Here is a 6,102-nt window from a genome sequence, read left to right as displayed (position 1 = left end):
GTGTTGTGCAAAGCACACTCAAAGCCATTCTTCTTGCACGCGAGCCATCAAGGTCCTTCGGTAACGTTATCAAATATCTATACCTACATGGTCCTCACCTATCCTAAGCATAGTCTTGCCTTCGAAGTATAAGCTCTCAGAAGCAGAGCTGCCGTTATAATAGCATTGGTTGAAGTCCATACGAAGAACATTTACTGCTCTAGTACTATAGACAACTTGGCTGAACCTAGAAAGCTAATGTGGATTTGCTGCTAGAATGTTTTCTTCCTGCTTCTCTCTCTAGTGGTCCTGCTGGTGGCAAGCAAGGTGCTGAGGTCCAGCCAGGGAGACGTGAAGCGTCGAGATCCTGCCGACAACCCGCAGGCGAAGACCGGAGTCTGCTGACAACCACCCTGCACCAGGGCAGCTTTCCACAGAAGACCATCTCTACGCCGGGGCTGCTGCAAGGACAATGAACCACCAACAGCGGGAGCAGCCAGAGGAGGAGGCCGCTGGGGACGAGACATGCCCCATTTGTCTGGGCCAGCTGTCCAACGCGGCTCGGGTGGACCCCTGCGGGCACCGCTTCTGCCTGCAGTGCATCCAGCCCTGGGCCACTCAGAGGTTCACCTGCCCAATGTGCCGTGGGCGGATTCTGGCCATCGAACGCTTGGAGGCACCCGCCCAACGCGACGTCTCACCCCCCCGACGCGACGCCTCACCCCCCCGTCCCCGCCGAAGACTGGAGCGCAACGCGGGGATGGGGCGGCAGCAGCAGCGGCAGCAGCAGCAGCGGCGGCAGAGGAGCCCCAACTACCGCTCCCGCAGTGCCTCGCCCCGGCGCAGGGAGCGCAGCCCCTTCGAAGAACGGGGGATGGTCCGAAGGCGCTCCGGGCACAGACTGAATGAGGACATATGGTACGACGACCTCGACGATATCTCCTGGCTGCGTCGGGTCCAAGAAGAGGAGCCGGGGTCTGGCGACCATGTAGGCCGCCGGGCCCGGCGCCGGATCTGAAATGACCTCAGCTGGGGGTTGGCTGGGGGTGGCAGCCACAATTACTCCCCTATTAAATTATGACTTTTCCACCCTACAAAGCCTCTGCCTGCACTTCTTCCTGCATAGGTCAGCGGGAGGCTGAACGCAGCCCTCTCCTGCTGTCCGCACCACAAAGTGGATGGGGATGTCGGCTGTTGACGGGGAATGGCTGCGGGTGGCGGGTCCCCAAGTGAGACTTGGGGATGAGAAGTCATCATGGGAATGGGAAAGTGCTGGGGATGGGAGCAGCACCAAAGGTGACCTGGCCTGACTGGGAAAAAGGCTGACAGCAAAAGTCTCCTAAAAGCCTGGCAGCAGAGAATGCCTGCCAGCTGGGGAACCGGGCCTGGCAACCTGCAGCATCCTTGGAAGGCGCTGCTGGCCTCCTGCAAGGGCAGCCTAAGGGTACCTAAAACCCAGAGATTTCCTCAGGATACCACCACCAAGGGCAAAAGCAAGGAAGTAGAAGAGCAAAGGGCTGTCTCAGGAGGAATTGCTCTGGGAAAGGTGCTGTTCTCAGAGACTAGGAAGCACTGGGGTCTATCGCTTGTCTCAGGTGAAACACAGAAATTAGTAGTGTCTTTTGGCTGCTTGAAGGAGGTGGTGTTCTATGCCCTCTTCTGTCTCTTTTGATAGAAAAAGGATTCCTTTTCTACCCAAAATGGTGGTACTCAAGAGCTCGAATAGTACACAAAAAACAAACAAAAAACAAACAAACAGAAATTACAAGACATAAACACACTGTAAGTGACAGAAATTCATTGCAATACTATATTAATAGTGCAATCAATTTTAAGCATACCTTATGTGTACATGAATTAATTTGTAGAGACAGAAAATGCTCTGATAAGGCTTAAAAGATTGGCAAGTTTCATTCCAGAGCATATACGGACTTGAAAAGAAACCTGAAAAATGACTTCCTATCTCCATGGTATCAAGGAACAGGTTCTGGATATAACTTCCCATAATTGTATGAGGAAAAAAACTAACTTTGCTACCATGGGAACTGAACAGTGCAACGTAACTGGTTATTACTTGTCTGCATTTACAAAACTGATCCCTAAAATATTAAGGCCCTCGGTAACATGGGTAATTTCTTTTCCACCTGTGAAGCAAATCTGCTACAAAAGGAACAAGGTGAAGCTATTCAATGAGCTCACCAAACCTGGGGAGAACAGTTGAGGGATGACAGGTATTTCTGTGAGAAGTGGAGGGTTACAAAGAGGAGAAATGGAATAAAAGAAAGATTCAGAAAATATCATGATGCCAAAAGAAATGGGGGAGAAGGTGTTTGGGTTGACTAGTTAGATACCACACAAGGCCTTGATAACAAGCAGTTCTATCTTGATTGTGCTAAAGTTATAAGCAGCAAATATTAGGTAGATGTTACCTTGCCCTAGCTCCCTGAGTGCTGGTGCCGTCTCAGAGACGTGCATCTTGTGGAAACTGTGCATGTTTTCTCATCATTTCTTAATGTTTCCTTCATTCTTCACAGGGAAAACCCACTCTCAAAAATGTTCTAAAAATTACCCAGGTTTGCACCTTCCTCACTGTTTGTTCACTTGTGGGACAAAAAGTCATATTCTCTTGCTTCACTGGAAGCTTTACTTCTTCCTGCTAGACAAATGTCCTGTTTGTAAAATGCTTGGCACTCTTCATTTATACATTTTATCTCCTCTAGGCCTGCCATGCTTTAGTGCACAAATAACATAGCCAATGAGAGCCAGTAGCAGAGGTTCAAGTTCATCTTAAAATCCATCAATGCGCACAGAGACTTCCTCACAGGAAAACACTTCATACTTCACCTTTACACACACTGTTGATAGCGGGATAGTTAGCAAGGCAACCCAGCCAGGGAGATCCTGACAGTGGTCATTTAGGAAGAGATGTCTCAGGCTGCTTCTCCTGTGGGGACATAGCTCAGCTTTTCTGTCCAATCAGCTGTCTTTCTATGCACATGAGCAGTGGGACAGTACTGCAAAGAAGAATGCCAGGCACCATTATACTTACTTTTCTATAGGTGACATGCTTAGAGGTACACTTGACGCTTATTTTTGTCTTGCTGTTTGATGTTGCCATCCCAGGTAATGTGAGTCCAGCTCACACAATCCTTCAAAAACTAACCAGTCTCTCCATTCCCGCTCTTCTCCATCCTACCCACATGCCCCTTTTGTTCCTCACATATGTAAAATGACAGCCCCATCAGGGCCTCACGTATCAGCACTTCTACCCAGTCCCCAGAACGCACAAAGTCCCAGTCCTTCCTTACATCCTTTTTAGCAGTTCTCCAAACTAGCCACAAAAAAAAAAAAAAAAAAAAAAAAAAAAAAAAAAAAAGTAACTGAAATGTGTTTGCACTGTAGAGAAAATTAAATCAGATCATCAGGCTGTTACATTTAAACTTTCACCACTGAAACTTCATAACAGCGTTGTTGTACTGAAATCTTTGAGTTTTTAAATATCATCATTAATCCTGTGCATTTTTCTTCTGTCAGACTAGTCTTAGGCTTTTTTTTTCCACCAACTCTTCATGGCATTTTTGATGATATATCCTATATGTGCTTTTAAAATACCCTATGACACAGAATTGTAATGTATAAACAGAATCACAGAATCATCTAGGTTGGAAGACACCTCCAAGATCATCTAGTCCAACCTCTGACCCAACACTAACCAGTCCTCCTCCACTAAGCCATATCACTAAGCTCTACATCTAAACGTTTTTTAAAGACCTCCAGGGATGGTGACTCAACCACTTCCCTGGGCAGCCCATTCCAATGCCTCACAACCCATTCGGAAAAGAAGTTCTTCCTAACATCCACCCTAAACCTCCCCTGGCACAACTTCAGCCCATTCCCACTCATTCTATCACCAGGCACATGGGCTCAACACTTGAGCCGTTTCAGACATCCCTTCAGGTTATTGTTTCATATTTTGGGATTCATACTCGTTGTTTCCATGGTCTTTTCAGGATGTCTCCAATGCTCAGGTGTCCAGCTGCACGTCAGGGACATCCCTGGCTCTCAGGGACAGTTCCCAGGCCGCAGGCCGACCTCCTGGCCTGGACCCCCGCCTGGCAGACATGGCTCCTGTCAGCGTGGAGCCGCCATCTCACGTCAGCGTTGTCCCACAACCGTCAGGTGACGTCTGTCAGTGCTGCCATCAGGGGCACCCTGAAACCCCTGTGATGTAACCACAGAGTCACCGTCATCCTACGGCCTCCAAAAGGTGGCTGGCTATAAAAGCCCTGAGTGGCGTGCCTGCGGCCAGTCCGGCTTGTGGCACTCAATTACTCGAGGTCCCACTGCTGGAAGACAGGAGGCGGCGGTGTTGTGCAAAGCACACTCAAAGCCATTCTTCTTGCACGCGAGCCATCAAGGTCCTTTGGTAATGTTATCAAACATCTATACCTACATGGTCCTCACCTATCCTAAGTATAGTCTTGCCTTCGAAGTATAACCTCTCAGAAGCAGAGCTGCCGTTATAATAGCATTGGTTGTAGTCCATACGAAGAACATTTACTGCTCTAGTACTATAGACAACTTGGCTGAACCTAGAAAGCTAATGTGGATTTGCTGCTAGAATGTTTGCTTCCTGCTTCTCTCTCTAGTGGTCCTGCTGGTGGCAAGCAAGGAGCTGAGGTCCAGCCAGGGAGTCGTGAGGCATCAAGATCCTGCCGGCGACCCGCAGGGGAGGTGCTGAAGACCGGAGTCTGCTGACAACCACCCGGCACCAGGGCAGCTTTCCACAGAAGACCATCTCGACGCCAGGGCAGCTGCAAGGACAATGAACCAGCAACAGCGGGAGCAGCCAGACGAGGAGGCCCCTGGGGACGAGACATGCCCCATCTGTCTGGGCCAGCTGTCCAACGCGGCTCGGGTGGACCCCTGCGGGCACTGCTTCTGTCTGCAGTGCATCCAGCCCTGGGCCACTCAGAGGTTCACCTGCCCAATGTGCCGTGGGCGTATTGAGGCCATCGAACGCTTGGAGCCACCCGCCCAACGCGACGCCTCACCCCCCCGCCGAAGACTGGAGCGCAACGCGGGGATGGGGCAGCGGCAGCAGCGGCAGAGGAGCCCCAACTACCGCTCCCGCAGTGCCTCGCCCCGGCGCAGGGAGCGCAGCCCCTTCGAAGAACGAGGGATGGTCCGAAGGCGCTCCGGGCACAGACTGCCAGCAGACGAGTGGTATGATGACCTCGACGATATCTCCTGGCTGCGTCGGGTCCAAGAAGAGGAGCCGGGGTCTGGCGACCATGTAGGCCGCCGGGCCCGGCGCCGGATCTGAAATGACCTCAGCTGGGGGTTGGCTGGGGGTGGCAGCCACAATTACTCCCCTATTAAGTTAGGGCTTTTCCACCCTACAAAGCCTCTGCCTGCACTTCTTCCTGCATAGGTCAGTGGGAGGCTGAACGCAGCCCTCTCCTGCTGTCCGCACCGCAAAGTGGTTTGGGGATGTCGGCTGTTGACGGGGAATGGCTGCAGGAGGCGGGTCCCCAAGTGAGACTTGGGGACAAGAAGTCATCATGGGAATGGGAAAGTGTTGGGGATGGGAGCAGCACCAAAGGTGACCTGGCCCGACTGGGAAAAAGGCTGACAGCAAAAGTCTCCTAAAAGCCTGGCAGCAGAGAATGCCTGCCAGCTGGGGAACCGGGCCTGGCAACCTGCAGCATCCTTGGAAAGCGCTTGGAAGGTTCCTCACAGGAAAACACTTCATGCTTCACCTTTACACACACTGTTGATAGCAGGATAGTTAGCAAGGCAACCCAGCCAGGGAGATCCTGACAGTGGTCATTTAGGAAGAGATGTCTCAGGCTGCTTCTCCTGTGGGGACATAGCTCAGTTTTTGTGTTCCAGCGCTCTCAGCACTGTTCTGAGAGGTTAAGCAGCACTCAGGGTGCAGCTGTAATTCCTGAAACGTTTACTTTTAGCTCAACTGAGATTTGTAGGTAGTCCCTGAAACTGTCCATACCTCTGACTGAGGCAATCGTTGAGGGCTTTTTTTTTTCTTTTTTTTTCCCTCACAATCTAAACATCCACTGAAAGAAGTCATTATTAGTACAGCGGATATCCAAGGGCCACTTC

The sequence above is a fragment of the Aythya marila genome, assembly GCF_965140915.1.
Source record: "Aythya marila genome assembly, chromosome: 11".
Lineage (NCBI taxonomy): Eukaryota > Metazoa > Chordata > Aves > Anseriformes > Anatidae > Aythya > Aythya marila.
The sequence above is the reverse complement of the archived record's forward strand: the minus strand, read 5'-3'. Positions refer to the sequence as shown.